Source organism: Phascolarctos cinereus, unplaced genomic scaffold, assembly GCF_003287225.1.
Source record: "Phascolarctos cinereus isolate Bilbo 61053 unplaced genomic scaffold, phaCin_HiC Scaffold_9;HRSCAF=440, whole genome shotgun sequence".
In the NCBI taxonomy this organism is placed as follows: domain Eukaryota; kingdom Metazoa; phylum Chordata; class Mammalia; order Diprotodontia; family Phascolarctidae; genus Phascolarctos; species Phascolarctos cinereus.
In genome coordinates, this window is record NW_027556402.1 from 20,307,180 (window position 1) to 20,329,222 (window position 22,043).

Sequence of the window (22,043 nt, forward strand, 5' to 3'; positions counted from 1 at the left end):
TGCATATTATATACATATATATGTGGAATGGTCAAAAGACATGAATAGGCAATTCTCAAATGGGGAAATTCAAGCCATTAACTGCCATGTACAAATCAGTATTGGGGGAAAAGGGAAGGGAATGATTCCCAAAGAGAGACATCAAGACAGGGATTTCAGCCACGGGAGGAGACTAAATGCCAATAAGGAATAGTATAGGTGGGGCCCTCTCTGCCCACACCCCACTGTCCCCTGTTCCACAGACAGTCTGGCATCTCCAGCGAACGGCAGGATGTCCAAGGCTCCAGAAACACCCAGTGCTCAGCAGGATGGCCCAGGGGATAGAGCATTGGACTAGAATGAGGAAGATCTGTGTTCAGATGTGACCTCAGACACTTGTGTGACCCTGGGCACTTACCCTTGAGTCACTTTGTGTGACCCAGGGCATCTTAACCTCTGTCTGTCTCAGTTCCCCATTCTGTAAAATGGGCATAATAATAGCACCCATCTCCCAGGGCTGATACTTGGCAGTCCTTAATGTGCTATTGTAGACGTTGGCTATTATTGTTACATAGAGTTTTAAATAAGGAACTGACATGCCACTAACAGGCAACTTCCCTGTCACTCACAAAGCGAGGCAGTAGGCTAGTCCCGACCACACAAATCAGGATATTCTCTGAATTACCTGGCAAGGAATGATAGACGAGAGGGCAAAGACCCAGGAAACTTACGTCTAAATGTGTCACTGTGGATACATGTGGCTGCAGAGGGGGACAATACTCAGTCTCTGGGGCCTGGGTCTTACCATTTTCACTGGATGACAGTTAGAGAAATACACACGAAAAACAATTCTGAGGTTGTGCTTCCTATGTATTAAATTAGCAAAAATGACAAAAATTAAAAAGAGCCATTGTTGGAAGGGACCACAGGAAAAACAGGCACACGAGTGAGCTGCTGATGGAGCCATGAGCTCGTCCAGTTATTCTGGAAAACAACTTGGAACTCTACCCCAAAGTCTCAGAGAAGGGCTATTAAAATTATAGTATTCCAAAAGGCAAAAGATCTAGGCTTGTAACCAAGAACTTACCCTGCAAAGTGGAATATAATCCTAAAGGGAGGTGGAGAAATGCACATCGAATGGAATAGATAACTTTCAACCATTTCTGATGAAAATATCGGAACTGAGTCAGAACTTTGAAATCAAATACAAGAGTCTCTAGGGAAACCTAGAAAGGTCAATTTATTTGAGCAATGGAAGGGGCTTTATGATAATGTAGTGTTAACATCCTAATGGGAAAAAAAAAGAAGCAATTGTCCTTTTAGGACTTGAATACACTCTTCAGGGTGTTATGGGGGAGTTAAATAAGAAAATGGGGCACCTGGAAATGGACTGGTTCTGTTCTAAGCATTTGAGCAATTGAAAAAGAAGGAAGGTAAAAGGAGCACATTGCTGTAGAAAGGAGGAAGAAGGAGGTAGAACTCACTTGCTATTCTCATAATTGGCCTAACAACTAGAAAAGTAAATCTATCACGGGAAGTGGTAGGACTGAACATCAGAGGAACCACTTATCTGCAATGGGAAAAGGAAGTGGTGTGGTGAACACACACACACACACACACACACACACACACACACACACACACACACTTTGGTGTGGACATATATCAAACTCAACTGGGAAACCAATGAGAATAAGGAAGAGGTAAGTTAAGAGGGAGGTTAGTATTAAGGAGGTAATCTCTCTCTCTCTCTCTCTCTCTCTCTCTCTCTCCTTTCTCTTCTCTCTCTCTTTCTCCTCTCCTCTCCTCTCACTTTCCTTCTTTCTCTCCACACATACATATATGTATATAAACACATATATATGTATATGTATGCACATATGTAGAAATACACCCCTATGTATATATTTTAATGTGATGTTCTAATGGGGTAGGACTGCTATTGATATTAATGTTATTGGGAGTGCATGGGAAATATTTATTGAAAAAAAATTGTGTTAAGATCAGAAGATTTAAAATGGACACCATTTTCTTTTTGAATCATTGTCTTGCTAAGGCCCATATACTATGTAATAAAATATTTTTTTAATTTAAAGAAAAGGTCCTCTAGCACTCCATGTTTTCTCTGGTTGCATTATTCTGTTTCCAAAATGAAACTGGGGTCTCTGATTTAGAGGAAGTTTATGTGAGAACAAACTCTTGACATTTTTGGACATTCCCTTTTTCAGCAACTCTTTTTTTCCAGTAAATCCTCACCTTTCCCATGCAGTGGGAGGACGGAGAAGGCTATCACCAAGTTTCATGTGTTATTTACAAGATTGGCCCAGCTCTGTTTCCTTCTGCTGCTGCTGCTAAAGGGGCCTTAGCCCTTTTCGAGGAAACTGTAAAAACGGCTCATAGCTCCACAAACTACTCATATTGAGTGTTTCTCTAAATAGCCAGTATGGTCTGGAGGAGAAAGGATAATCCAAGCGGTTTGTGGTACTTATTTGACAATTATAGTACAGATAATGTCCAGGGTCAATTTATTTTAAAACCTGATGGCCACCTGTTTTTGATGTGATCTTTCCAATTCTTTCTTTTGTCATCCCTCCTTCCCCCAGCTGCTAGTCCACTCTCATAAACACTGTATTTATTTTTCATAGATTTTCTATATATTATTTTTATTTATTTTATTGTTTTGTTTGCTATTTTATTATATTTATATTGTTTTATACTTTTATTAATATCCCTTTGTGTGCTGTTTTGTTATTTTATCATTTAATTGTATTTGGTTTTGTTATTTTTATTATTTCATTGTTTTAGAGCCATCTCCCACAGCCTTGTACCCTTCAGATCAGTAAAACTGATGAAAAAAAAAAAAGGAGAATGACTGATTTTGCAGAGGCTGATGGAAAAACAAGGACCCTGATCTACTGTTGGTGGAGATGCAAATCGGTCCAACTTTCATTTCTGTTATTTCCCTGAATTAGGGGCACTCACCACAGCCATTTGCATGAGGGCTATGCATGTGAGTTCTGGGTATTTTTAAAATGAGATTTGTTTTGTTTCTCACACCCATTTCAGCTCCTAACTTTTGCCTACAAAGGACTTTCCAAATGAATGATGATATAAATGGGCACCCATGTTATGAAGGGAAAAAAAGAGAAAACCCAGGTGCAAGACTTATACATCAAGGGGGTTTGTAAAAGGATGTTCTTTATAGTTGGCTAAGGAAAGGAGTCCACATCTGCATCCAGATTGGAGTGATATGGGATCTCCCACAATGGCTTCCCAGCTTTCCCTTTTTGTTCTGGAAAAGGATCATCTCTGATGTATGTTAGGGTTGTTCCCTCACTTTTGGGGAGTGGTTCAAGGGTGGCAATTGATGGGGAAACAAGGCACTATCTATCACCTCTGCTACCAGATCTATGTTTGGGATGTCTGAGTAACATAATGGAGTAAGTAGACAAAAGAGAAGTGGCCCATTCCGTGGCTGACTCTTTGGGGCTGTTCTTATAGAGATAGGAGGCCATCCTTTACAGCCTTGACTTCTGGGAAACTCACCTCTGAACCTGTGATAATGAGATTGTACAAAGAACAAAGGCGCCAAAGATTCTTCACGGCCTGAACTTCCAAAGTCTTCGTTTTCCAGTTGCAATGTCCAGGCCTACCACAAGTGTTCTTGTGTGGTAGACACCTTGGGCTGTCTGGTGAATCCTATGAACCCCTTCTCAGAAGAATATTTTTGAATACATAAAATACATGGGATCACAAAGAAAACCAATCATATTGAAATAGTTATCAATTTTTTATAAATTTATGGACCCCTGCTCTAAAACATTAGATTTCCTTCTATTTGCTCCATTGCAACATGCCCATGTCTTCCTTATTCTTTTTTTAAAATTAATTTATTTTTAGTTTTGAACAATCACTTGCATTCGCTTTTGAGTTCTAAATTTTTCTCCCCCTCCCTCCCCAAGATGGTGTGCAATCTGATATAGGCTCTACATATACATTCCTATTAAACATATTTTCACATTAGTGATATTGTAAGGAAGAATTAGAACCAATAGTAGGAACCACTAGAAAGAGGAAACAGAAGGGGAAAAAAGCAAATAGTATGCTTCCATCTGCATTCAAACTCTGTAGTTCTTTCTTCGTGTGTGAATAGCATCTTCCATCATGAGACTTTTGGAGACGTCTTAGATCTTTGCATTGTTGAGAAAGGTTAAGTCTATCAAAGTCCGTCACTGCATAAAGTGGCTGTTGCTGTGTACAATGTTCTCCTGGTTCTGCTCATTTCACTCAGCATCAGACCGTACAAGTCTTTCCAGGTTTTTCTGAACTCTACCTGCTCACCATTTCTTATAGCACAGTAGTATTCCATTACATTCATATACCACAACTTGTTAAGCCATTCTCCAATTGATGCACATCCCCTCAATTTCCAATTCTTTGCCATCACAGAAAGAGCTGCTATAAATATTTTTGTGCGTGTGGGTCCTTTTCCCATTTTTATGATCTCTTTGGGATACAGCCCTGGAAGTGTTATTGCTAAGTCAAAGGCTATACACAATTTTATAGCCCTTTGGGCATAGTTCCAAATTGCTCTCCAAAATGGTTGGATCAGTTCACAACTCCACCAACAATCCATTAGTGTTCCAATTTTCCCACATCTTCTCCAACATTTATCATTTTCCTGTTTTGTCATATTGACCAATCTGATAGGTGTGATGTGGTACCTCAGAGTTGTTTTGATTTGCATTTCTCTAATTAATAGTGATTTAGAGCATTTTTTCACTTGACTATAGATGGCTTTGATTTCTTCATCTAAAAATTGCCTGTTCATATTTTTTGACCATTTATCATTTGGGGAATGACTCGTATTCTTATAAATTTGACTTAGTTCTCTATATATTTTAGAGATGAGGCCTTTATCAGAGATTCTGGTTGTAAAAATTCTTTCCCAGTTTTCTGCTTCCCTCCTAATCTTGGTTGCATTGGCTTTGTTTGTGCAAAAACTTTTCAATTTAATATACTCAAAATTATCCATTTTGTATTTCATAATGTTCTCTATCTCCTGTTTGGTCATAAATTCTTCTGTTCTCCATAAATCTGACAGGTGAACTATTCCTTGCTCTCCCAGTTTGCTTAGAATATCAGCCTTCATATCTAAATCATGAACCCATTTTGACTTATTTTGGTATATGGTGTGAGATTTTGGTCAATGCCTAGTTTCTGCCATACTCTTTTCCAGTTGTCCCAGCAGTTTTTGATCAAATGGTGGGTTCTTATCCCAGAAGCTGGGGTCTTTGGGTTTATCAGTTATTAGATTACTGCAGTCACTGCATGTCTTCCTTATTCTAAACAAACAAACAAACAAAAAACTACTTCACTTGACTGTATTCTTCTCTCAAGTTATTGTCCTGTATAACTCCTTTCTTTCACAGTCATCCACCTGGAAAAAGCTGTCTATACTGATTACCACCACGTCCTCTCCTCTTACTCAATTCTCCAACTCTTGCTCCAGTTTTATTGCTCAACTGGAATCACTCACCAAGGTTATTGGTCATCTCTCAGTTGCCAAGATCCAAAGGCTTTTCTAAGTTCTCATCCTTCTTGACCTCTCTGTGGCATTTGACATGGTGGACATCCTCTCCTCCTGGATGCTCTCTTCTCTGTTCTGCTGACACTGTTCTCTCTTCCCACCTGTCGAGCTGCTCCTCAGGGATCTCTTCATGAGCATCCTCTATGTGCCACCACTAACCTTATACCCCAGGCTCTGCGCTGATCCCTCTTCTCCGTTCTCTGTCTATCTGCTTTCTTGGTGATCTCATTCATCAGCTCCCATGGGCTCCATTTTGTCCATCTTAAGCAAATGACTACAGATCACCATCTCTCTGCTGAGCTTCAGTCTTGTATGACCTATCAGACATTTCCCAATGAATCTCAGAATTTATGTGCCCATAACAGAATGCAATATCCTTCCCTGCTTCTTCCTAACTTCAGCATCTGTGCTCAGAGTACAAGCATCCTTCTTAACTCCAGGGCCGTTCTCAATTCTTCACGACCTCCTCTACATCCCATCCGCTGCCAAGTCTTGTCATGTCTAACTCCACACCATCTCTTCTTTCTCTTCCCTTCTTACTTATACTAGCACCTCCTTAGTTCAAACCCTCATCACCTCTTGCCCAAACTATTCCGATCACTTCCTAATTGGTCTCCAAGTCTCCAGCCTCTGCCCTCTATCTAATCCTCCTTCACACAGCTTCCAAAGGAATATAGCCAGAGAGATAAATCTGATTCACTTGCACATCACGGCATCACCTCCCCAGTGTCAGGGGGCTGTCTCTCCTGTGCTCAAAAAGCTCCATTGATTCCTTCTAGCCTCTAGAATAAAATCCACACAGTCCTCTCTTTGTCAGGTGAGGCCCTTCACAGCCTGGCTCCCACCTACCTTCCTAGACAGGTCACACACACTCTCCAAGTCCAGTCAAACTGGCTTACTTTCTGTTCCTGCATGCCATTCCTGGCATATAATAAATGCTCACTGAATCAAACTGCCCAGGCTGGACTCCCTTTCCATTCCCACTCTTCCATTAGTTTGTAAGCTCCTTGAGAGCAGGCTGGCTTTTGCCTCCATTTGTATCCTCAGCCTCAGCACAGTGCCTGGCACACAGCAGGCACTTAATATTTGTTGACTGGCTGAGTAGCAAAGCTCTAGGGATCCATGGCTGCCTCACAGTTATTGACTGACTGATTAGCACAGAGCACATGTTGGAGCCTCACAACATCCACGTGAGATAACATACCTTCAATATGTGTGGGAGATTACTTGAAACAAGATTTCCTAGTGATGGAAAAGTGCGCAGAGGGGATGTAGGTACTGGTACTTCCTTGGTTGTCTCTTCTGGAGAAGAGGAAGAAGAGGTGTAGTTTCCCCCAAAGCTTTAGTAGCCTTCAGTCTTTTAACTATCTTAACATCAATTTCCTTTTTGTGTCCTTCAGTCTCATCTGACTCTAATTTCCTCCCAGCCCATAAAACCCATCATCTCTATTGCATTTGTCATTTCTGTGTTCACTTGGTCTTGAGTACAGTTGCTCTTCCAATCCCTTTGGAGCCATTTTTGTGATGGTAAGTCGCCCACTGGAGACTGTAACACTAGAAACTAAATGTGGGCATTGCACTCAAGATTAGCTTCTCCCTCCAGGTTAAGCACTGAAATACGGTGTGAAGCATCCACTCTGCTGCAGACAGAGGCATCAAAGCAGGAGGAACAGAAGGGGACCTTCGGCTAGTCTGATAACATCCCCCACCCTAATCGGGGTTATCAGGCTAGCCAAAGGTCACATTCTGTTTTTTTTTTCTTTTTGTTTTTTACGTTTTGTTTTCACAAGACCACCAATCAATCAACATTTATCCAGCACCTGCCACGTGCCAAGCTCTGTGCTAAGTGCTGGGGCTGCAGAGAAGGACAAAAACCAGTCCGTGCTCTCAAGGAGCTGAATCTAACGGGACAGACTACACGCAAATCCCTGCCACAAGCCACACGCAAGATAAACTGGAGATAAGCAGAGGGAGGAAGGCCCCTCAGAGCAACTTACATGGGTCTTTGTTTCATTTACTTCATTATCTAATTTATGTCATAAACCATCTTCTGATCCCTACTTTATAGAGATTAGGGCTGTCACAAAGAATGACAGTTCACAGGGCGCAGAGTGGAAAGGAATGTTGATCATAAGTTAGATAACATGATAAATGATATATTAAATGATAAATTAGATCACAAATTGACTACGTTGCTGCTGAGTCCTTTCAGTTGCGTCTGACTCTTCATGACCCCATTTGGAGTCTTCTCGGCAAAGATCTTGGAGTAGTTTACCATTTTACAGATGAGGAAACTGAGGCAAACTGGGTGAAGTAACTTGCCCAGGGTCACACAGCTAGTAAGTGGCCAGATTTGAACCGAGGTCTTCCTGACTCCAGGACCAGTTCTCTATCCACCAAGGCACCTAGCTTCCCAAACTGATCATATCAAACCAAAAACAGAATAAGAAAATTAGTTTGCCACTTTTCTGAATTGTTCAAACATGGGTTTGGAAATAAATTTAATAATGAATACTTAGACGATATTGATATGATCCAGTTGTCTATACATTTTTGAAGAGTGGGTAACAAGAATGGAACTGAGGACCCAGCCTTGGGAGGGTGGAATTTGGTGAACCTGCCTCTAGAAGTGTATCGAGCTCTCCCCTTTAGAGCATTCCCAAGTATTTGGTTGCTGTTTCCTGTCCACTGACTGTGGACCTTTCATTGGCTGCTGACTCAGAACCGAGAGGGCATACAGAAAGCTCCAACCAAGAAAGCTGTTCTCTTTTCCTGATTAAGACAACTTTCTGAGCTCCAAGGGCCTGGAGGATGGAGTGGGGGGAAGAAACAGAGGTGGTCTTCCTCCCACCTGGCCAGAGGAACATGGCCCCGTAGACAAGCCTGAGTCTTGGAGGCAGCTACCTCCAATTTGTGTCTTCTTTTCTTGGTTGCAGGACCTTCTGAGAAGTCAAAACGTTAGAAGAACCACTCACGAGACATCATCATTTGAGCTTGGGAAGGAACTAGCCCTAAAGGAGTAATCTGCTTTCCCTAGCCCAGCAATGGACCAGCTCTATGATGCTGCCATGTCCTGAAGAGAGCAGCTCCATCCATCAGCTGTGCTGCCTTCAGAAGTGAACTTGGTGGACAAAGTCTTTGTACCAAATTCTTTAAGTTTGAGCCCACTTTCTCTGGGGACCAATGAAGTGGCAGAGAGAGTGTGCTCTGGTTCAGGGAGGGGTTTTACACTTTGGTTCTTGCTATAGCTTTCCAGTAAATCTCCCTTTGCAAAAGCAAATTGATCTTCCTTGGAGTGGTAACCACTGGAAATTAATATTAGGAGAAAACTCAAGACAATAGCTTTAGAGAAGACGCCGTAGTCTCCTGGAGTTTAACACTCCAAGGGAGAAATAGACACAGCTTCCTTCTGGGCACTTGTGGGAGTTGGGATGATAATACCCAGAATCCATAAACACTGGAAGTATAAGCTGGTCTTCTATAGTATAAAGATGAAGGGACGAAGAAAGGATACTGAGGAAGAAGAAGATCAAGCCTGGCTTGGCTGAGGGTGACTGAGAAGAAAGAGGAAGAGGAGGAAGCTCAGAGCTGAGCCCCAGAGAGGCTGTCTCTATTCTCTACAAACATGGTGCCCTATGGCTTGTGCAGCTGTCCCACAGGATTTACTTCCTTTTTTTGAAATTTAATGTATTTTATGCTGAACTTAAGAAGTAAAACAATCATTTCTATAACATGGTAGAATAGGAAAAAAAAAGATGATTGTACAGGAAACTGCAAATCTATTATGTACAATTTGCTATTCCTTTTAAATATATAACAAAGTTGTCACGTAATTTTTTTCCCCTTTTTTTCTTCCTTCCCTCCCCCTTCACCCTAGAGCTGGCTACCATTAGACACATACATGTATATGTGTGTGTGTGTGTATACATATGTAAAATCATTCTAAACCCACTTCTATTTATGAGTTCTTTCTCTGGATGCAGATAGTGTCTTCCTTCATATGTCCTTCGTAGTTAATTTGAGTATTTATAATAGTCAAAATGACTTAGTCACTCAAAGCTGTTCTTACTTTCTGTAGCTTTTATATTTGCGTACATACGCGTGTCGTCCCCTAGAATGCAAGCTCCCTGAGAGCAGAAGCTCTTTGCTCACTTTTTTCACTGTATCCCAATGCCTAGCACATAGTTGGCACATAATAATTGCTTGTTAACTTCTTTGAGTGATCTCCACCAATCAGGTGAAGGGATTTCCCAAGCACAGTTGGGAGGGGGGAAGAGGGTAAGGAGAGAGATGGAAAAAGACAGACACTGTCCAGGATAACATAACAGCAAGTTTGGAGTCAACATTATGGCAAAACAATGGTTCAAGCAACATTGTATGTAGAGAATTAAAAAATGAAAGATGGTGCCCCTACTTTTAAAAGAATTTATAATATAAATTGGGAAGGAAACAAAAATCATAAATAGATATGTATTAAACATATACATATATTTCACTGGAACATAATCTAGAGAATATATCAAAAAGAAAACTCCCTGGATAGTTTCATCAAATGGGAAAATCTCCATTCCACCCCCATTACCAGCCAAAGAATGGGAGGTCTTCCCCTCAAAATACCCTTGAGTCCACCCCTTTTCTCTTCGTCTACTTCTCCTACAATACTCTTTGCTTCAGTATAGTATGTGGTCACTTAGAGCATAGAAATGACTTTGCTAAATGAGGAGGGCTATGGGTAGAAGTTATAAGTAATGACTCAAAGACACTTAGGGATCATTTTACTTGTCATACATTAACATTGTCTCCAATTTCATTATTTTTTTGTTGTTCAGTTGTTTTTCAGGCGTGCCTGAATCTTTGTGACCCCTTTTGAGCTTTTCTTGATGAAGATACTGAAATGGTTTGCCATTTCCATCTCCAGCTCATTTTACACATGAGGAAACTAAGGCAAACAAAGTTAAGTGACTTGCCCAGGATCACACAGCTAGTAAGTGTCTGAGGCCAGAGTTGAACTCAGGAAGATAAGTCTTTCTGACTCCAAGCCTGGCATTCAATCCACTGCACCATCTAGCCATCCTCCATTACAAATAGCAGCCCCTCAAAAAGCAGTCCCTACCCTCAAGGACAGCTAAGTCTCGGACAGCCTAGAGTCAGGAAGACCTGCGTTCAAATCTGGCCTCAGACACTTACTAGCTTTGTGATCCTGGGCAAGTTCACTTAACCTTGTTTGCCTCAGTTTCTTTATCTGTAAAATGAGCTGGAGAAGGAAATGGCAAAGCACTCCAGTACCTTTGCCAAGAAAATCCCAAATGGGGTCAGGGGAGTTGGAAATGACTGAACAAGAATCCTCAAGGAGTTTACATTGTAAGGAGACTGGGTAAAATACAGCATGAAAAAGGATGGTTGTTGTTTGTCCTTCATCCTCAAAGAGAACCATGACATCAGGAAGGTGGATGCCATGACTTGCAAGTGAATTGGATTTAAGTGAAGGAGAACTGTGCGAAGTCACCAGCCTCACTCTCTCCCTGGGAGCCATCTGGGTCCAGTGGCCAGATATAGATCAGGACAACAGCAGATGGCTGCCATGTGAAAGGGAGCTCCAGGGTGGAGAAGGAGGGGGGAAGTTTACCAGCTAGGATGAAGGTATCTCCAGGATGAGAAGGCCCCTGGGGTAGAGGTGGAAAAGTCTGAGTGATCAGGAGCTAAACTGGGAGAGAAGTGTGTATGGATGGCCTGGCCACTTCCTTAAATGGGTTCCCAGACAAGAGCTCACTAATTCAAAAAGGAGCTAGAGAGATGGAGACATCACTGGGCAATGTGTTTTTTTTTCTGTTTGGGTCTAAGTCTATCTCAGTTCTAAATCAAAACTTTTCTGAACCCAAGCCCAGTTTCTTTTGATTCTGTCCTAGTTATGGAAGTATACCTCTGCTGATCTACTGATCTCTCTTTTCTAGCACACAATTCACTGCAAATGCCCAAGGAGGTGATTCTGCCCTTCTTTCTTTCTTTTTCTTTTTTAGGCAATTGGGGTTAAGTGACTTGCCCAAGGTCACACAGCTAGTAAGTGTCAAGTGTTTGGTCCGAGGCCAGATTTGAACTCAGGTCCTCCTGACTTCAAGGGTGGTGTTCTATCCACTGCACCACCTAGCTGCCCCCTGCCTTCTTTCTTTAAACTCTCCTGTGCTCAGAGGTGCCCCCCACTCCTCATCCTAGAAGACGTCAAAGATCCTTTTCTACTCTAACATTCTAAAATCTCTTGTTTTCCTTCAAAGTTTCACTCAAATACCACCTCCTGCATGAATCCATTCCCTATCCCCTGTGCTTTACAAGGCTCTTAGCCTACATTCTCATTCTGTATTCTCACAGCAATCTCAGTAACAGAAGGGTTGTTAACTCCAGAGCTGAGACACTGAACTCCATCTTCTGAGTGTAAATGTGATATTTTCATGTTACACCATCAAATGTGTGCATGATCAACTGCAGTAAAAAAAGATATTCAGTTGCCCCAATTTCCCCTCCAAAGGGGAAAAACAATGGACTTTGCAGACTCTAAACCAGTGAGCTTGACTTCCATTCCTGGCAACATTTCAGAGTGTGCTCTTAATAGGAGAGAGAGAGAGGGAGAGAGAGAGAGAGAGAGACAGAGAGAGAGAGAGAGAGAGAGAGAGAGAGAGAGAGAGAGAGAGAGAGAGAGAAGAGAAGAGAAGAGAAGGGAGGGAAGTAGAGAGAGAGGGAGGGAGAGATGAAGAGAGAAAAAAGGGAGAGAGAAAGGAAAGAAAGGAAGGAGAGGGAGGGAAGGAGAGAGAGAGAGAAATGGTGATTACCAAAAGCCAACATTGTTTCATCAAAAACAGGCTAACCTCATTTCCTGGGAACTGTTACTGGAGTAGTAGATCAGGATAATTTAAATACAGTATTGAAATTTGTATAGCAAATTGCTGAAATTTATGCAGTGACCCCCATTGTCTCCAGTCTGCCTTGTTTTCAAGGTACTTGCTAATCATTGTTGGGGGAACTCTGTTGGGGAAGGCAGCACCCAGTCTGTAGCTTTTGTATTACTTGGTATCCAGAATTTAGCAGGTCATCCCCCACCTTCTAGCCAGCTCTTAGAAGCCCATTCCCCTTATCTATAACCTCATTTCCTTATGATATGAAAATTGGGGAGGAGCTGAGACACAATGGTCTATCGGGTTCTGCTGATGTGGACATATCTGAATTGTTTTTATTTCGTTATGAAAGTTATCAATAAAAACTAGCTCCATCTTGAATCACTTGCTGATCTCTAGTGAGCAACCTGCCAACATGTTGCTACCTTGACATATTTTTTAATAAATTCTACTTAATTCTCTTTTTTTCCTGAGTTTTGCCTTATTAATGAGGGCAAAAGCCCAAAGATATTTTCCTTTTAACACAGCTTGTCAAGATTTTATGGAAGCTTATGGTAAATAATCTCATGAGTTAAAGGTCAGGAAGAAATCAACAGAAGAAATCCAAGCTATTTATAGCCAGTTGAAAAAAATAGTCCTCCAAATCACATTAGGGAAGCACAAATTACTGCAGCTCTGAGGTTGCACCTCACACTCCCATAAGACTGGAAAAGATGACAGAAAAGGAAAATGACTGCTGTTGGAGGCGCTATGGGAAACAGGCACATTTATGCACCGTCGGTGGATCTGTGAATTGGTACTGCCATTCTGGAAAGTAACTATGCAATGATGGCCCTGAAGTTACAAAACTGTGCATTTGCTTTTGATCTAATGATATCATTATAGACATCTGCCCTCAAAGAGATCAATGAAAGGGGAAAAGGGCTTATATGTACAAAAATATTTATAATAATCTTTTGTAGGAGCAAAAAACTGGAAACTGGGGGGGGGGGAGGATGCTCTTCAATTGGCAAATGCTTGACCACATTACGGTATATGAATATAATGGAATGCCATAAGAACTTCTGAAAGAGATGAATTCAGAGAAACTTAGGAAGATGTGTATGAACCGATGCTGAGTAAAAGGAGCAAAGACAAGAGAACAATTTATATTATTAATACAACATTATGAAAACAGACAATTTTGAAAGATATAAGGACTCTGATAAACACAATGACCAGCCATGACTGCAGAGGACCAGTGATGAAGCCTGCTGTCCACTTCCTGACAGGGAGGTGATGAGCTCAGCATGTAGAATGAGATACACATTTGTGGACATGGCCATCATCTTTGTTTTCATTGCTTGTGTATGTGTTGCAAGATTTGATTTGCCTTTTATGGGGGGGGCGTGGTTTCAGTGCTTGATAATTGAAAAAAATTCCATTTAAAAAATAACTTATTTCCTGCTATAGAAAAATATGAGCATGATGGCAATAGGTTTTTCATTATTTCATATGTATAATAGCTATAATAGTAACATGAAGGGAAAATTTCAGAGAGGTGCCCTAGGCCTCTGTGCTGTTTGCATAGAGGTATAGATAACAGACTCACCAAATTTGAAGACTGGAGAGATCACTAATCCAAAGGATGACAGAATATTAAACCAAATAGAATAGAATGAAATTTAAAAGAGAAAAAAATGTAAAATCTTATCCCTGGGTTCAAAAAATCAACTTCAGAATTACACAGATGGGAGAGGCACAATAAAGCAGAAATTTATCTGAAGAAGATTCAAGGGTCTCAGTTCAAGCTCAGTTGAATAAACAGTGTGATACTATAATCCAAAAAGATAATTGAATCTCAGGCTGACTCCAAATATGCCTTTTCCACTGCAACACAAAGTCCCTTCCAATTCCAATCACATTTTTCTTGTGATTCCGTGAAAAGTAAATAAAATAAAAATTTACAAACATTTCATTGCAAGTACCTTGGAATAACAGTATTTGCCAGCCATATAGGGCTTTAAAGTTTGTAAAGTATATTACACAGTACAGTTCTGATCATCCTTATTTCAGAGGTGAGGAAACTGAGACTGAAAAATAGTTTAAGTGATTCATCCACAGTCGTGTAGGTAGAAAGTGTTGGAGGCAGGTTTTAAACTCAGATCTTCCTCACTCAAAGTCCAGGATCAACTACACTACTATGCAGCCTCATTGACATTCATCTTATTCTTCATAAATTTGTACTAAAAATTCCCTCATGCTCACAATTTTTTTTTAATGGGTCAAGTTTAAAATTTTATACCTAAAATCACTTTTTACTCAAGCCTCTTTTTACATCTTGTCTTGAGGAATTAAGCTGTGACAAAAGTCATCATTTTTCAGTGACTTTCCCTTTAAGATATGGCCTTGATTAGCATTCCAGAGGGAAGGTGCTCAGAGTGATATTGTTGCACAATTTTGAGACAAGTCAACATTCCCTTGGACTTTGGTTCAAACAAGAACTCCAGCTAAAAGACAAAAGGAGAAAAAATGAACTAGGAAACGAAACTTAAATCAGCTTCAAAAACCTTTTATTCTTGTTGAGTAAACAAGTGGGAATTCACAAGCATTCAATCAGTTCCTGGTATGAGTCAACCAACTCCATCTTCCCATTTGCCAAGTATTTAACCTTTTTTTCCCTTTGGGAGACAGAATAGGAGGAAAGGTTAAGAAAGAAACAAAATACAACAGCTATCAAAGGAACTCAGATTTCCAAACCAAAATTCAAATCCATACATAAGAAACCAAAATGGAGGTTCAGTTTTCTCCTTGGTTGCTTTTTCATGTTGTCAGCTTTTGTGTAGAGAAGTTTCATCTTCCACTCTGGGTGTAAAAGCTAAAACAAGCCTAATTCTCAATAACCAAACTTACATTTTTGTACGTGACTTCCTACTCTCCATAGAGAATGGGTTTCCTGTGAATTCTATAAAATACATCATAGGATCATCGTTGTTTGTTGTTTGTCCTTCATTCTCGAAGAGGACCATGACGTCAGGGAGGTGATGCCATGACACACAAATGAATTGGATTTAAGTGAGGGAGAGCTGTACAAAGTCACCAGCCTTACTTTCTGCTCTGGAACCATCTGGGTCCAGTGGCAAGATGTAGACCAGGACAACTGGAGATGGCCCAGGATGCAGTGGGGGACCTTGGCCTTTTCAAGCTAAGGTCAAGCCGAAAGTGACCTCCTCAAAGACCATCTTGTTCATCGTGCCCAACAATTGTGTCCAGTAAAGTGTAGAGGAAAGAATTTAAGGGTCAGGAGTACCCAGGGATATCCTTATTTCTGCATTGTTACTTAGTATTTGAGGAGAAGTCAACCTTTCTGAGCTTCACTTTCCTCCTCTGTAACATGGGTCATTGGAAGGAAAGCAGATGACATTGAGTCTCTTTGCTCAGGCAGGGCATCCCAGTGGAGCAGATGCTACTCCCAAAAGTGTTCCCTATATATATTTGCAGGGTTGGTTTGTAGAGAGGGAGAGAAGAATGTGAATTCCATCCAGTTCAACCAACCAACAAAATCATTAAGTAGAAACAAAATACCTGATATTTCATGTATATAAGAAGAAATAAGCTTACAGAGGCTGACCAAGTCGCATAAATGAAGGCCCAGTATCCTCTAGATGAGAGAGGAGGCAGATTGGGTGAAGACAGGGAAGTTAGCTCAGACAAAGGGCTAAGAGATGAAGAATTTCAACATCCTTGTTCCCCTCTTCAGGGAAAAGTGAGATGTGGAAGCAGAATCATGGAATCTCAGAATCAGAAGGGACCATTTAGTCCAATCTATATCTGAATGAAATTTCCCTTCTAACAACCACCACCAGATTCTGCTTAAAGAGCTCCAATTAGGTCCACCCTCTACCTTTAAGGCAGTCCATTCTATTTGAGGCTGGCTCAAATTATCCGGACATTTTTCCTGACATCAAGCTTCACTTTTTTTTCTAGTTTTTACCCACTGCCTCTAGCTTTGCTCTCTGGGGCCAAGCAGTAAAAGTCTAAATCCCTCCTAAACATGGCAGTCCTTTAAATACTTGAAGACAGTTTTTATGTGCGTCCTGTCTTCCCCACCCCAGCCCCTAGTTGTTCTGCAGGATAAACATGCCCATTTCCTTCATTGAGTTCTGTTGTGGCCTTCCACCACCTTGGTTGTCCTCCTCCAGACACTTACTAGCTTATCAATGTCCTTCCTAAGATGAGGTGTCCAAACTAAACTGGATGTGCCCAAATGTGGTCAGGGCAGAAAAAAGCAATACTGTAAACCCTTTATTTTTATCACCACTAGGGCCAGACCCACCTGAACCCAGCTATCATGTGTCATGGTCTCTTCTCCAGGCTATAAAAATGCTTAGTTCCTTCGATAAACCTTCATGGGTCATTGAACTCAAGGCCTTTCTCCATCCTGAGGGCTCTGCTCTGGGTATCCTCATTAATATTGCTTTTGGGTCACTCTCTCTAGCTTATCTAACATTGAAGATATATAGTCTTCTCCCTCTAGCTTTCTTTTTAGTTCTATGTCCTTTTGATTAGATTTGTTGAACACCTGATAAGGGCATTGTCACCAGCCAGTATTAGGAAGGCAGGGAAGGGGCAGGGCAAGGTGTCTGTCATTACTGTATTGCACACCATGATCCAGAAATCCTAATCCCATTTCAAAGACCACCTCCTTAGTAAATCATTCTCTTACAAAATTTGCTCTTCTCTGCATCCCTGGCCTCCAATGGGTGACCATAAGAAAAACAAAACCTGTGTCCTGATGGCTTTCAATTTTTTACAAAATTGTGGTTGGTAGAGCTCCAGTCTTGGAGTCAGGAGGACCTAACTTCAAATCCAGCCTCAGACACTTGACACTTACTAGCTGTGTGACCCTGGGCAAGTCACTTACCCCTGATTGCCTCACCAAAAAGCAAAAGAAAAAAAGCTGTTGATAGTATTTTCTAGGTTCCTTCTGATAGTGTCATTTATGAGTGTGTGATAAGCCAGGGACAGCTCCCTACTATGTCTTGGATTCATTCTCCAGGAAGACAACACTTCTATATTGCTGTTCTTAGGTGGAGGTAGTGGGAGGAATGATAACTAACATATATATAGCACTTTTATGGGCAGCTAGGTGGTACAGTGGATAGAGCGCTTGGAGTCAGGAAGACTCATCTTCCTGAGTTCAAATCCAGCTTTACATTTAACTAGCTGTGTGACCTTGGGCAAGTCAGCAAGTCACTTAACCTGTTTGCCTTAGTTTCTTCATCTGTAAAATTAGGATAAAAATAGCACATATCTCCCAGGTTGTGGTGAGGATCAAATGAGATAATGTTATGTGTGTGTGTGTATATAAAGTGTAAAGCACTTAGCACAGTGCCTGACACATGGTAAGTACTTTATAAATGTTAGAGTGGGAGAAACCCAAAAAAAGTCCAGCAACCCAAGGTCTGGGCTTCAATCTCTTAGACCAAGGGTGGGGAACCTTCAGCCTTAAGGCTACATGTGGCCTTCTAGGTCCTTAAGTGTGGCTTTTTGACCGAATCCAAATTGTACAGATTTGTTCCTGCCCTAACATTTATATAGTACTTACTATGTGTCAGGCACTGTGCTAAGTGCTTTACATTTTTATTATACATGTGGCCTTAAGGCCTCAAGTTCCCCACACCTGTCTTAGACATTTCTCAATTGGCTTACGAGGCCACCACCTGCACTTACCTGGCTCTAGGAAATAGCAGAATATAACTTGTGTCTTGGTCTCCATAGACATGGGGGAAAGAATTCCCAGAACCTATAAAAGCATCCAAGACAACAAGGCATCTCAAGTGCAGGACAGGCTTTTTCTGCCCCACAGAAAATGGAGAGAAAGAAAAAAAAACCCACACACGTAAAGAACTCACAGAAATCCATAAAAAAAAATTGATACAATTCTCCTTTCTCTCTAGTAAATCCAACCTTTCCCTAGTGCCTTATAGTCTTCCAGACTCAAAGTGTCACCCTGCTTTTTGGACTCCCATCAAATAGGAAACAGACTTACAGTTACTAGGAAGACCACCCTACAATACTTATTAAGTTCTTCTTTCATCAACAGAGACCCATTCAGGAATCTAGCCTCCTGGTAGAACCCTGAAAACTTGGGCTCTTCCCAAAGAGAAAACATATTTGGAATTATTAGATAGGTGCCCACTTTCCCATTGGACCTGCAGAATCTCAATGACTCCCAGTATCAACAGAGAGAAGGTAAAGCCCAGGTCTTGTTTTACCATGTTGTGGCATGTTATGGCTGTTCTTCCAGGTCTGAAGGGCCACATTGGGATCCCCTTCCTTCTTCAGGAGACTTATACTACTCAAGAACCTTCCTTCTTTCTCTGTAAGGATGAATTCCAAAATTTTGCTGCCTAGAAAATATTCCCTCCTTTCTCCAGAAATCTATAATGAACTCCTATCCCAATTTCTTGTATCTTCAGTGGGGACTTGCTTATCACTTAAACGGTAACAACTCATCAGATTTTCCCCAGGAAATCACCATTCCTTTTTTAAAACAACATCTCGGTCTCCAAATGTTTTATGCTTTCTCAATTTTTTTTTTAGTTTTCTACTCTTTGATCATAAGAATTATGTGCAAATAAGCTAAAGAACCAGGATGCCTTGCAGTCCTAAAGTCTTCAAAATCTCAAGGATAGGTTCTTGCTGACTGCCAGCTCCTTCTTAGACTGGGCCCAAAATTGACCAACTGGGCCTTTTAAGGACCCTCCAATGTATTTCAGGCCTTGAAATATTTTTCTTTAGCTTTTAACCAATGAAAGTTCTTTCACAGACCCTTAAAACTACGGACTATTAACATATAAGTCAGACATCATTCTATAATGTTCACAAGGTGATTTGAGTTTTTTCCTACTCCTTTTTGGCATCAAAATGTTTAGCTATAATAGTGGCAAGATCTCACATCCTTTGAAAGTTGGTATGCCTCTCTTTCTTCACATCAAAATATCATTTCTGTGCTACTTGGGGCACTAAATTTCTTCCTATGAATGGAACAATATTTTTAAAGGATATTATATTATATAAAGTTTCAGGAACTCCTACACTCAGAACACTGTGTTGTCCATAGCAGGTTTCTCACAGGCTGAAAGGTCACACCACTGCCTTTTGAAGAGTGCAGCTAGGAATTTAGAATCCAGGAACTCTCTTCCTAGGTTAAGTGGCCAAGAATATCTGTAGCTCCCGTGTGCTGGTGCCCCAAGGTAATCAGGAAAAGCTTCTGTGGCTATTTTACCTCCATGCACTGCTTCCTGAATTTCTCCAGCCAAAAGCCAGGTGCCTCTCTAACTTTGTTCTGCTCTGATCTGACTTCTGAAAAGGGAAACCAGGAAAAAGGCCATGACTGCAATGCAGATTCCTTTGTAAGGGCCAGCATAAGCCGTGTTTCCTCCCACCATGGTCCAAGACAAGGGATTCATCCCTATTGGATCTATGCTGAGTCTAGAGGAGTCACATGGGTATATCTGCACCCTTCCTAGGGAAATATAAGCAAAAGCTCACGCCCTAAGTTCACCAAGTTGATCATGGAACAAGGTCTAGAACTTGTTCCTCAGAACAAGGCCTAGAACTTATTCTTCAGACAAAGATCTAAAATTTCAACTCAGAACTATCTTCCAAAATAATAATAGCTAGCATTTATATAACTTTAAAGATTTGCAAAGCACTTTATAAAGATCTCATTTTATCCTCGCAACAACCCTGAGAAGTAGGTGTTATATTATTATCCTCATTTTACAGATGAGGAAACTGAGTCAGGCAATAGTTAAGTGGCTTAAGGGTCACCCAGCTAGTGTCTGAGGCAAGATTTGACTCTAAAGGCCTTGGGATAGAAAATGCTATCCACATCCAAAGAAAGAACTATGGAATTTGAATGCAGATTGAAGCAGACTATTTGCTACATTTTTTCTCTTCTGTTGAGTTTTGTTTCCTCTTTCTGGTGATTCTTCCTATTGGTTCTAATTCTTACTTACAACATCACTAATGTGAAAATATGTTTAATAGGAATGTGTATGTATAGCCTATATCAGATTGTGTGCCATCTTGGGGAGGGTGGTGGGGAAAAAGGGGGAGAAAAATTTTAAACTCAAAAGCATATGGAAGTGATTGTTGATAAATCAAAATAAATTAATTAAAAAAAGATGTATTAAACATCTATATGTACATATAAAAAAAAAGATTTGAACTCAGGTTTTCCTAACTCCAGGCTCACCACTCTGTCTGTTGTACCACCTAGCTATCTTTATGAAATTATCAACAGGATTACCTATTTGTTAAGGTTTCATTTTTTTGTATTATTCAGTGAGAGGAGAACAAGAAAGAGGGGACAGAAAATAAATATGTATTAAAAATACATAAAATGCAAAAGAAAGATGGGATAAAAGAAATTTTCAGCAAAATAAGTCACAAATCTATTAACTGATCTTTTAGCAAAGAGAGAGACCTCCAATAAAATCAGTCATCATGACTTTATCCTATTTCCGTGCCAGCTTTATGATCAGACCTTGCTGATATTCTTATCGCCTTTCAGAGAGATGGCAAATTTTAACTTACAAGAGTAGTGAACTTTTTTTCTTTTTTATTATATAAAATTTAAACTGGAATGTGTGAAATGAATAAAGTTATAGCATGAATGTGCCCAGCACGGGTCTCCCAACAGTCCACCAAACATCTCTTGTTACCAGAGTAAACCTTGTGTTTTGCTGTAGAAGTTTGAAATGAGGTTAGATATCATATGTAATCACAGTAATCTGTCAGAAAATAATTGGAGGGGGCAGCTAGGTGGTGCAGTGGATAGAGCACTGGCCCTGAAGTCAGGAGGACCTGAGTTCAAATCCAGCCTCAGACCAAACACTTGTCACTTACTAGCTGTGTGACCCTGGGCAAGTCACTTAACCCCAATTGCCTAAAAAAAGAAAAAAAAAAGAAAAGAATTGGAGGCCTTATTTTTTTCCCCAAATACTTCACCATTTAAAGAAGTAATCACAGAAACTAGGTATAGACCAATATTTCACACCACATATCAAGATAAGGTCAAAATGTGTACATGATTTACACATAAAGGGTGATTGATACCAAGCAAATTAAGAGAGCATGGAATAGTTTATCTGTCAGATGTATGGATAAGGGAAGAATTTAGGACCAAAGAAGATATAGAGAGCATTATAAAATGTAAAATAGATAATTTTGATTATATAAAATTGAAAAGTCTTTGCATAAACAAAACCAATACAACCAAAATTATAAGGAAAGCAGAAAACTGAAGGGAAATTTTGCAACAAGTATCTCTAATAAAAGCCTCATTTCTCAAATAAAAAGGGAACTGAGAGAAATTTATAAAAATGCAAGTCATTCCCCAACTGATATGAATACTCAGTTTTCAGAGAAAAAAATCAAAGCTACCAATAGTCATAGAAAAAAAAATGCTCTAAATCACTATTGATGAGAGAAATGCAAATTAAAACAATTCTGAGTTATCACCTCACACCTATCAGATTGACTAATATGACAAAAAAAGAAAATCTTGGATATTGGAGGGGATGTGAAAAAACTGGGAC

At 40.4% G+C, this 22,043-nt stretch overlaps 1 long non-coding RNA gene across 1 annotated transcript; it reads left to right on the forward strand.

The window, feature by feature from the left end:
* The first annotated feature begins 1,525 nt into the window (after positions 1-1,525).
* LOC110209759 (uncharacterized) lies at positions 1,526-9,520 on the forward strand. Its single transcript, XR_002324913.2, has 3 exons — positions 1,526-1,682; positions 2,785-2,989; positions 8,506-9,520. It is a non-coding gene; the product is annotated as an uncharacterized LOC110209759 (long non-coding RNA).
* Positions 9,521-22,043: the final 12,523 nt, after the last annotated feature.